This window comes from Protopterus annectens, chromosome 12.part0, assembly GCF_019279795.1.
Source record: "Protopterus annectens isolate FY-2018-M chromosome 12.part0, PAN1.0, whole genome shotgun sequence".
NCBI classification, from domain to species: Eukaryota; Metazoa; Chordata; order Ceratodontiformes; family Protopteridae; genus Protopterus; species Protopterus annectens.
In genome coordinates this window covers 743,211,718-743,224,111 of record NC_056746.1, presented here as the reverse complement: position 1 = coordinate 743,224,111, position 12,394 = coordinate 743,211,718, and the positions used below count along the sequence as shown (strand labels likewise).

The 12,394-nt window shown below is 41.4% G+C and overlaps 1 protein-coding gene across 1 annotated transcript in view; it reads left to right on the top strand.

The window, feature by feature from the left end:
• The window catches only part of SBK1 (SH3 domain binding kinase 1), an 854,789-nt gene that overhangs the window by 57,107 nt on the left and 785,288 nt on the right, over positions 1-12,394 (top strand). The gene's annotated exons all lie outside the window — the stretch shown is intronic.

Genomic DNA, 12,394 nt, shown 5'->3' with positions numbered 1-12,394 from the left:
AGGAGAGCAGGTTGTGAGAGTACACAGTGTACCCTCATACACACATCTTCAGGTCTTGGTACTGCATGGGTAACCTGTTTTTCCCATGGTACTAGCACATCCCAAAGACATGCTGTAGGTGAATTGGACACACTAAATTGGCCTTAGGTTTGAGTGCGTACATGTGTGTGCCTTCTGTGGAAGGTTGGGCACTGGGCTGGCAACTCGACATTGTAAAACTCCACTGCCAATCATGAGTGGACAGGTGATCCACTGTGGTGACCCCTAACCGGGAAAAAGCCAAAAGAAAAAAAAGAAGAAGACTAGCACATCATAGTTTGTTATAATAGCAAGGGATTATAGGTAGCACAGCTCCCTGCATAAGGGCCGTGGGGTTTTCCCCAGCCTCAAAAACACATAAATGCCTAACTGCCATTTTAGACCATCTGTTTCGTATCTGCACTGCTGCAGACATGGTGCTTGAAAAAATGTACTCTCAAGAGGTGGAGGGCTGGCAAACGTGCAGATTCATTTCTTCTGTTTAGCCACATGACGAGATACATTGTGGATGTGCACAACACAAAGGTTTGGAAATAGCTGTAGTAGAGTTTGTTTATTTCTGTGCCTTTTGCCACCACACAATGCTCACTAATACAAATGCTTATTTCAAAGACTGACCATGGGGATTTGCTGTGGATAAGTGAGTTTCTTTGAATCAACCAATATACTGATACATACTGGGTGTTAAGTAATTTTTGTCTTTTCACTTTGATCACTAGGTTCTATTAGTAAATTACTCCTTGTTATATGACAGTCATATGTAGAGTGAAGGGGACTGCTATTAAGAAAATTGGGGGGAGGTATGAATTACCAGAAGCTGTTCTGAATCACTGCACAGGACATGACATGGAAGGCTGCATAGCAGATAATATATATATATATTTTTTTTATTGGGGAGACCATTTCTGCATTTATCTGAGTAAACGTTATAAATGAAGGGCTTTGATTACCCATTGAAAAGGCATTGTAGGATGTTAAGAGAAGTGTGGTTTTCTGTGTCGGCATACTTCAGACTTGTTAAGGTATGAAGAGAAAAACAGCAGGTCTCCCTTGTCCCCAAATCATTATTTCAGAGTTAAGTGCAGGATAGTGCAAGCAGTGAACCACATGGATTTGCCCCTTTGTACTGATCATAATGTAAGGTGTAGTGCAAACTAATCTCAGTCCACAAAACTGGATGAAGTAAGTGTTTGTTGTACTATGCAGAGTATATTTCCGGTTTCACAGTATCGAAGCAATGGCGGCATGAATGATTATTAGCATAGAACCAGCCTGAAGGGTGTTTTTAGTATGTCATTCTGGCATGTGTGACTGCATAGATTCAGGTGATGTTGGTATGCACTGCATTGCAAGAGGGCTTTGTACTTGGCCAATTATTTTTCATTAAACCAAGCATCTAAATCTGTTATTAATTCTTCAGAGCTGATATCTAAACTCAAGTGCTTGAGGAAGTTTGCTTATATAAGCAGAATGCATTGCAGAGTCAGTGATTTACACAGTACTTAAAGTGTTGAAGCAGTTCAGGTTTTTGTAAATCTGGGAGTATTTGTGTGTGTGTGTGTGTGTGTGTGTGTGTGTGTGTGTGTGTGTGTGTGTGTGTGTGTGTGTGTGTGTGTGTGTGTGTACATATGTGTGCGTGTGTATATCTGTACTAAACAGTTTTTCTTTGATTATAGCCTTTGGTAACCTTACTTATGTCCATACCTCTCAGCCACTTAGAGCAAGAAATCTAGACAAAGCCATTAATAAAAGTTGGACAAAGGCCCAAAAATAGGGACACATTTTAAAATATTGCTCTTACAGACCTAGAAAGTTGATAGAATAACCAGTTTTTCTGAAGAGTATGAAGTGTGAAACTCAAATGTCCGTCATTATTTTCTAACTTCAGTCTTTAATGATTTGCCACTAATTTTCAAGAACAATTTTGTGAAAAACGGATGAAAAATATGAGGTCAAAATCTGGACATTATGCAAAAATCTGTACAGTTGTGAGGTATGTAAGTTATGTCCACTTCTTAATGCATACTGATCAGTGCTTTTGTAATAAATCTGAAAACAGGTTGACTTGGCATGAGTAATGTTTTTCACCTTGCTGGCTGCAGTGTCTTTTGCTGTATACTTTTAGTCATGTATGGTTTAGCTTGGAAAGGATTGTAAAACCTTACATTTTCTTGCTGGGAGCAGACAACTCAGTGTTTTACAGAAAATAAGTCTTATATGCTGCTCTTCCAGTATCCTGCATTAGAGCTGTGTGACATCTCACATAGAACAGTTACTGTTCCCTGTTCTGAAATGCAACATAGAAGCTTAATGTCTGTATGAGGAAATGTAAAAGCACATTTTTTTAAAATATTGTGGGTATTGCACTGATGATTACAACTCTACAGAAAGCACATGATTTAATGCTGTGTTCTAGTGTTTTTACTTATCTTTCTATACCAAAATGCATCACATCTGGTTTTGCATTTATATAGCAGCTTTGATACAAGTTTTTTTTCTTATTTGCTCTATCTGCACTTGTTTTTTCAGGAAATGTGTGTGAGTTGTGCAGTGGAGCCATATAGGTTACAGGTATGCTTGGTCCATACTACTATTCCTTGACAGGCTTACCGTACTGCTGTAAGAGCATATACTTCAGGAACTGATTCCCATCAACCACAATGAGTCACCTCTAAAGTTAGATTCTCACCACACACCTTGAGGAAAGTAAGCAACATGGCTTGCTCTTTCCACTCCCCTTCCATGGCCAACCCCCCGGCTCCCAAACCTTGTCTGATCTTGAGTTGCCAGCAGCATAGTCAAGATATTTAGTGTCTGTACCATAAGATCAGATGTATACAAATGAGGATGACACCTTGTGCTTTTCTGAGGTTCATTGCCGTATTGTCACACATTACATAATCAACAGTGTTACTGTCAAGTCTAAATAATCAGCTAAGCACCAAAACAGAAAACTAGTTTCTTGAAAAATCCAGTTCAACTTCTTCTTTCAGCTTTTTCCCTGTTAGGGGTCACCACAGCGGATCACCTGTCTGCTCATGATTGGCAGTGGAGTTTTACAGTGTTAAGTTGCCAGCCTGGCGCCCAACTTTCCACAGAAGGCACACACGCACACACTCACATCTAGGGCCAATTTAGAGTGTCCAATCCACCTACAGCATGTCTTTGGGATGTGGGAGGAAACCGGAGCACTGGGAGGAAACCCACACGACCACAGGGAGGACATGCAGACTCCACACAGAAGGCACCCTATCCGAGAATCAAACCGGAGAACGTCTTGCTGTGAGGTGGCAACGCTAACCGCTGCACCACCGTGGCCACCCTTGAAAAATCTAGTTCAACATAAATTGAGAAAACACTAAGACATAATTACAAACACAGTTTCTGTTGATATGCAAAGCCCCTCACACCCCTATATGCAGGGATAGTTATGTTCCTCATCTTTTCAAATGCGCTAAGTAGGGCATTATTATGGAAATGCGAGATCTTGTCTACAAGCTGGGCAAAGGACTAGACTTCACATTTTTGCTAAAGTAAGAAATCACTTGTAAAATGTCACTTTTTTCTGGTGTTTTGCATAATAGTAAAGTGTTTCATATACAAGATCAGGCTTTTTATGCAAGTATTAATGTAAACTTAAAAATATTTCTTGTCGTAAAGTCTCGGGACATTTTCATGTTTTTATTTTCCTCAGGACACAGTTGTTCATATTGTCCTGAGTAAAGAGGGATGAGTGGTAATCCTACGCAGAGCAAAACACCTCATGCACCTCTTAAACTTAATCTAACTCTCTAAATGAACCTGAGCCCCAGTCTTAAATGTAACCCTAAATCAGACAGCAGTCTAAGTCCTTGGTGAGGAAATGCTCCACAAAACTAAGAAACCAACCTGAAGAGTATACTGTCTGTGCTCAGCAGTGAGTTTAAGGAGTATCTCCCAGGTCTAGCTATGCAAGAAGATGCAGCGCTGGAAACGTGCACGAGTGCATGCAGTTTCTAAATGATTACCAGCCAGTTGCTCTTACATCAACAGTAATGAAGTATTTTGAGTGGTTGATCAAGAACCATATCGCTTCAAGCCTACTTACAACTCTGGATACATTACAGTTTGCTTATAGATCTAACTGCAGCATGGCTGATGCAATAGCTATAGCACTTCACGAATCCTTGGCACATCTAGAGAAGAAGAATTGCTATGTCAGAATGCTGTTCATTGATTTTAGTTCTGCCTTTAACACTGTCACACCCCAGAATCTGTTATCGAAGCTGATCCAGTGGACATCAACACCCCCTATGTAACTGTACACTGGACATTCTCATCAAGAAACCCCAAAAAGTATGTGTGGGAAATAACAGTTCAATCAGTATTACACTGAGCATGTGTGTCCCTCAGGGCTGTGTCCTGAGTCCTCTCCTGTTCACCATGTTGACACATGACTGAATGGCCAAACATGAATCCAACAAAATCAGCAATTTTGCGGATGATAGCACTGTCATAGATCTTGTCCGAAATAGTGAGGAAACAGCCTACAGGGATGAAGTGGAGCATCTGATAGGCTAGTGCAACAGCAACAATCTGGCCTTAAATGTAAGCAAGTCCAAATAATTAATAGTGGACTTCAGGAGGACTCAGGAGATACATCAACCTCTGGAAATTAAGAGGGTGGCAGTGGAAAGAGTCAAAAACACCAAGTTACTGGGGGTGCACATCTCAGATGACCTATCCTGGTTGACTCATATTAGCCACACAGTGAAGAAGGCACAGCAACGTCTGCACTTCCTGTGGAAACTGAGGAAGGCAAACCTGTCTCAGTCCATTCTCAAAGCCTTCTACAGGGAGACCATCCTCTCAAATAACATCATAGTTTGGTATGGTAATTGCAAAGCATCTGACTGCAAGGATCTCCTGAGGGTAGTAAGGACAGAGGAAAAAGTCCTTGCTTCCTTGCTCCCATCCATGGATGATCTGCACAAGACTCAGTGTGTGGGAAAGGCTAGGAAGATAATTGACAATCCCACTCACCCTGCCCATGGCATGTACTTTTGCCTTTCCTCAGGCAGGCGGTATTGCAGCTTATACTGCAAAGCATCTAGACTGAACAGGAGCTTCTTTCCCCTATCCATAAGGCTGTTGAACTTGAATGCCAGGCATGACTGCTAGTAATCAGAGCAATATGCCACTTGCTGTGAAATATCATCTACAGTAATCACTCTGACAAAGTGCTTCAATGACTGGTACAGTTAGCCTGATTTCTTACGCTATTACTTCTTTAATGTGCAATAGTAAGGAGCGAGTTACCACTTCATACATGTGCATTGTGAACATTAGACTATATCATACTGCAAGTGATGAAGTACAATATCTAAGCAGTCACTATGTGAAGTCATAATCTTTGCAGTACCTACTAATATAATATTGTCTAATGTCTTCCTGTCCAATTGTGGTAATTTATTGTGTTGTTAATATTTTAATTATTACTGTATGTGCACTAGTCTTATTGTCATTCAAACTATGTATTCATTGTTATATCTTGCACAGGGGACCAAAGCATCATAAGTTCATTCTGCTTGCACTGCTGTGTATATCTGATCGACAATAAGGTTTACTTTGACTTGACTTTGACTCATTTTTTTGTAATGCATCACTAGTTCAGGTCTGTGAAGTATTCACTCAACAGTTTCCCTTCAGATGTGTTGGGGTGTTTTAATTTCATCACAAAATAATAGCTGTCATGGACCAGACTGGTTCATGTAAGACTGTGTTATAACCAAGAATTAGCTTATTATAGGTTCCAGCTGTGACACCAAATGTTTTAAATGAAGACATGTTTGCTCTACTCTTATATATACAGTGTTATGGCACCCTCTTGATGAGTGACTTATTTAACTTAGATGGGGACTCAAAAAGTAATAGTCCTCCATACAGGTCTTATATTGGCAAGTTATGCAAGTCATTGTGACAATCCTGACTAGACATATTCCCAAGGACAGGTAAGTACAGATTATTGAACTGGATATGCAGCAGGTATCCTGAGAAATGCATGTCTACAGGAGTAAAGCCCTCAAATTTTCCAGGAAAGGTATTGCAGTTACACAGAGGGTTAGTGGGGGGTTCATTATGTAGACATAGAGGTGATAGCCTTATATTACGCATGGCACTGGTGAGAGATGTGTACTAAAGACATGTAGATGAGATTTCATGTTTCACAGGGTTAGTGGGGGGTGCATTATGTAGACATACAGGTGAAACTCTTCCATTACCCAGGGCACTGTAGACATGTGATTGACATTTCTTATTAGACAGCGTCAGTGAGGGGTGGAGAAAGTAGACCTACAGGTGACACCCTTACATTATATAGGGCACACAAGGTCTGATTAGGGTGCAGAATGTAGACATACAATTGATACCCTTACCTTGCTAAGGGCATTGGTGAGAGGATTGTTCTGTAGACATGTAAATGACATTTCCAGTTTCACAGGGTTGGTGATGGGTGCAGAATGTAGACATAAAGTGACACCCTAACACTACACAGGGCACCTGTGTAAGGTATTGACTGTACACATGTAAATGACATTTCTTGTTACACAGCATCAGCAAGTGTTCAGATTGTAGAAATACAGTAACACATTTACATTAAACAGGGCACTGATGAAAGGTGTGGACTGTAGACATATAAATGACATTTCCTGTTACACAGGGTCAGTGAGGGGTGCAAAATGTAGACATGCAGGTGATACACTTAAATTACATGGGGCACTGGTCAAAAGTGTGGCCTGTAGACATGTAAATAACATTTCCTCTTTCACAGGGTTGGTGAGTGGTGCAGGATGCAGAGGGCTGCAGAATGTAGACAAGCAGGTGGGACACTCTCATTACACAAGGTACAGGTGAGAGCTGTGGTCTGTGGATATGGAAATGACATTTCCTGTTTCAGAGGATTGGCAAGGGATGCAGAGTATAGGCATAAAGGTGTCTACCTTATAGTACACACTGTGAAAATGTATGGACTGTAGACATGTAAGTCACATTTCTTGTTACATTGGGGCAGTGAGGGGTATAGAATGTAGACATGCAGGTGACACCTTTACATTGCACAGGGCACTATTGAAAGGTATGGACTGTAGACATTTAAATGACATTTCTTATTACATAGGGTTGGTGAGGACTGCAGAAAGTAGACATGCAGGTGACACACTTACATTACATAGGACACTGGTGAAAGGTTTGGACTATACACTTGTAAATGACAGAATGTGGACATGCAGGTGACACACTTACATTACATGGGACACTGGTGAAAGATTTGGACTGTACACTTGTAAATGACAGAATGTGGACATGCAGATGACATCCTTACATTACACAGGGCACTGGTGAAAGGTATGGTCTGTAGATATATAAATGATATTTCCTGTTACACTGGGTCAGTTAGGGATGCAGAATGTGGGCATGCGGGTTATATCCTTATATTACACATGGCACTGGTGAGAGGAGTGTTCCGTTGACATGTAAATGACATTTCTTGTTGCACAGGGTTGGTGAGGGGTACAGAATATAGATATGCAGGTGACAACATTACAGTACACAGGGCACTGGTGAGTGGTATGGTCTGTAGACATGTAATTGACATTTCTTGTTACACAGCGCCATTGAGGGCTGCAGAATGCAGACATGCAGCTGACACTCTCACATTACACAGGGCACTTGTGAGAGATGTGGATTGTGTACATGTAAGTGATAATTTGTGTTACACAGGGTCAGTGAGGGGCATAGAATGTATACATGCAGGTGGCTCCCTGACGTATAAAGCCATGTCCAACCCAGAATTAATGGACATGCTGCACCTCAGAAAATCCAAATCTCATCGAGCTACGCACTCGAGAGACTTGAACCTCAGCACTGAAATAAATAGGACATGCTGGAGGGACAGATTCATAACCCAGAGGCTCCCTTCACTCTGGAATAAAATCCCAGTCCAGGTTAGGCAGAGTCCCTCATTGACTCTCTTCAAGAGGAATCTTGATGAGTGGATGGGAGATCATAGGTTTACCCCGGGTATCACTTCTGTGTCACTGTTAGACAGGGGCACAGTATACTAACCTCGAAAAAGGGCATAGCAAAATTCATTTAAAATGCGTGGCGAAAGCCAAACACACTCTGGCTAGGCTTATAAATGCCCTAGGGCAGATAGCCTAGTATGAACCTATGAACCTATGAACCTATGACATTGGTGATATGTGTGGAACATAGATAAGTAAATGATATTTTCATGTTTCACAAGGCTGGTGAGGGATGCATAATGCAGACATACAGGTAACATGCTTACATGACATGAGTCACTGGTGAAACGTATGGACTGTAGACATGCAAATGACATTTCCTGTTTTACAGGGTTAGTGAGGGCTGCAGAATGTAGACATGCAGGTGACACCCTTATATTACATGGGGCACTGGTGAAAAGTTTGGACTGTAGACACGTAAATGACACTTCTGTTACACAGTGTTGGCAAAGCCCTTTCATTAAACAAGGCACTGGTAAGAGGTGTGGACTGTTACCATCTAAATGACATTACTGTTAGACAGGGTCAGTGAGGGCTGCAGAATGCAGAGATGCAGGTGACCTCCTTACAAGACGCTGGTCTCTGGTGAAATGTATGGACTGTAGACATGTAATTGACATATCTTGCTACACAGCATCGGTGTAGGATTCAGGATACAGGTGACACCCTTACATTACACAGGGCACTGCTTGAAACGTGTGGACTGTAGAAATGTAAAAGACATTTCCTTTTATCTAGTGTTGGTGAGGGTTGCAGACTGTAGACATACAGGTGACATCCTTACATTACACAGGGCAGCTGTGAAAGGAATGAATTGTAGGCATGTAGATGACATTTCTTGTTATACAGCATCAGTGTAGGAATCAGAATGTAGGAAAACAGGTGACACCCTTACATTACACAGGGCACTGATGAGGGGTGTGGACTGTAGACATGTAATTGACATTTCCTGTTACACAGAGTCAGTGAAGTGTGCAGAATTTAGAAATTTAGGTGACATCTTTACATTACGCAGGGCACTGGTGAGAGGTGTTGTCCATAGAAGTCTGTATGAAACTACTCATTTTCATACAGACTCCTCAGAGGTGACCTCTGTCTGGCATATAAGGCGATCACAGATCCCACCTTGATGGGGCTGCGGCATATCTGCAAGTGAAGCTCCACACGAGTAACCTGTATGGGCAGCCTCAACCTGGTCTGTGACATCAACAAGACTTGTTGGCGAGACAGATTTGTGTCCCATAGACTCCCCCATCTATGGAATAGACACCCTCTCCACATCAAGCAGAGTGCCTCTTTACCCCTTTTTAAGTGCAACCTGGATAACTGGATGGGAAACAGAAAATATACCCCTAGGATTCCACCCATGTCTCTGCTGGACAGGGGCATAAGGTGCTGATTTGCCTAAACATGGGCTAAACTCTTGGCTAGGCTCATAAGGGCCGCAGGGACAATAGCCTGGTAACCTCCTGTGATCCTGTGATTCTCTGTGAATGACATTTCCTGTTTCACAGGGTCAGTGAAGGGTGCAGAATCTAGGCTTGCAGGTGACACCATTATATTACACAGGGCACTGGTGAGAGCTATAGACTGTAGACATGTATATGATATTTCCTGTTACAAAGGGTCGGTGAATGGAGCCAGAGACATGCAGGTGATGCCGTTACATTACACAGTGCACTGGTGAAAGGTATAGACAGTAGACATTTAAATGACATTACCTATTACACATGGTTGAAGAGGGATGCAGACTGTTGACATATAAGTGACACCATTATATTACACAGGGCACTGGTGAGAGATGTGGACTGTAGACATGTAAATGACATTTCTTGTTACACAGCATTGGTGAGGGGTGCAGAATGTAGTGATACAGGTGACACCCTTACATTATACGGTGGACGGGTGAGAGGTGTTGACAGTAGACATGTAAATGACATTTCTTGTTACACAGTATTGGTGAGGGTCCATATGAGTGACACCCTTACATTACACAAGGCAGTTGCTAGACGTATGGTCTCTAGACATGTAAATGGCATTTGTTGTTATGCAGGGTTGGTGAGGTGTGCACAACGTAGACATGTATTGCCTTACAAAACACAGGGCACTGGTGAAAGGCATGTACTATAGACATTCAAATGACATTTCTTGTGTCATCACAGAGTTGGTAAGGTGTGCAGAATGTAAACATACAGGTGGCATCCTTACATTAAATGGGGCTCTCGTGAAATGTATGGATTGTAGACATGTAAGTGACATTTCTTGTTACAGAGCCTCAGTGAGGGGTGCAGAATCTAGACACGTAGGTGACACCCTTACATTACACTGGGCACTGGTGAGAGGTAGGTACTGTAGACATGTAAATTACATTTCCTGTTTCACAGAGTCGATGAGGGATGCAGAATGGAGACATGCAGGTGACACTCTAACATTACAAAGGGTGTTGGTGAGAGGTGTGGATTTTAGACATGCAAATGACATTTTATGTTTTAATGGGTTGGTGAGGGGTGGATTATGTAGACATACAGGTGACACACTTATATTACACAAGATACTTGTGAGAGGTATGGGCTGTTGACATGTATATGACATTTCTTGTTACACTGTGTGTGTGAGAGATGCAGAATGTAAACATACAGGTGACATCCTTATATTACACAGGGCAGTGGTGAAAAGTGTGGGCTGCAGCGATATGAATGACATTTCCTGTTTCATAGGGTGGTGAGGGGTACAGAATGGAGACATACAAGTGACACCATTATATTACACAGGGCACTGGTGAGATGTGTGGTGTGTAGACATATAAATGACTTTTCATGTTTCACAGGGTCGGTGAAAAGTACATAATGTAGATATGCAAGTGACAGCCTTACATTGTACAGGGCATTGGCGATAGGTGTGGACTGTATTTTGCTGAACTGTTAGCCATTCACTGAGCATCCTGCTGGACTATTTCACTGGTGTTATTGTCCGGTGCATTCTCCTGTAATCAGGTCTGGCACAGAAGTTGATATATATTTTTTTTGTGACCTTAATCTGATCTTGATTGTTTTGCTGACTTCAAGACTAAGATGCACATATGGTTTGGGAGTTGCTTTGCTTGTTAAGTGCACCGCCTAAGTGTGTTTGATGATAGGACTGTCGTGCTGCTGACCTTTACTAGGTTTAATAGTGTGTGGGATAATGTTTCGCTGTGCTCTTCTTTTTCTATTTATTTGAAAAAAGAAATGTCTTAATTATCAATCTGTGCAGCTTTCAATTAACATCTCAGCATTACAGTGTGCAAGTACTTTAATGCTCAGTTCTAAAGTTAAAAGTATGACACTCCCTTTTATTTTATCAATATTTGGAAAAATCCTTTTGTCTGTTCAGAGTGCTTGAAATGTGTTTCTTTAAGGCTTATTAAACACTGTCATCTCATCATTTACAAATTAAAATTAACCAGACTAACTGTCTCTTCCTTAACCTAAAAAGCTGTAGCTATATGTTTGCTTTTGCTTTGTTAAGTGAAGCAGCCCATGGTTTGCCCAATTTAACATTATCAGCATAAAAAGGTACTTAAATGTTTTCCTAAGTCAGTTTTAAATCTTTTAAAATGCATCCATCAGAGAACCTTCCATCCACTGCTGCATTGCTGTTGATGCATATGCAACTTAAACCCCCTCTAAGGCTAGTATTACATAATTATGGATATAGAGCAATTAGATAGTAAACCTGTACCAATTGTGGCATCATTCAGGATGCAGATTCAACCCTCCTTCCCCCCATCCACTGTTGCATTTCATCAGATGCAGATCTGCCCCACTGCTTCATGTCCAGATCTGCATCTTAGAAGGTACAAGTCCATCCTTCCAACCATTCTCTGTTCACTGCTGCATCACTAAGGTTGGAAATATACTTTCCTCAGCACCTCTCCATTTCATACCTCATCATTCGAAATGCAAATTTTTCACATGAAAGACATATGCTTTACATTTTATTTACTAATTGTTAGACATCCAAGAAATTGGACTGATCCAACATGTCTACATTTCAGCCAAAGCCTGGTGATGAGCTACTGTTAGCTTAAAATTATCATCCATCTTCAGTGTGTGAAGCTTTAGCCATGACATTGGTGTTGGAAGTCTTGTCTGTGTCACACAAAATAGTGGATGTGTATCCCATCCTGTCTGTGTCGTCTCAGGAAAGGAGGATTCTTGTGTGTCTGAGGCACTGATGTGACAGATATCACTGATAGATGAGGAGGCATTTAACACTTTGAACTGTGGATAGGAATGGTCCAACATCTAATGTCA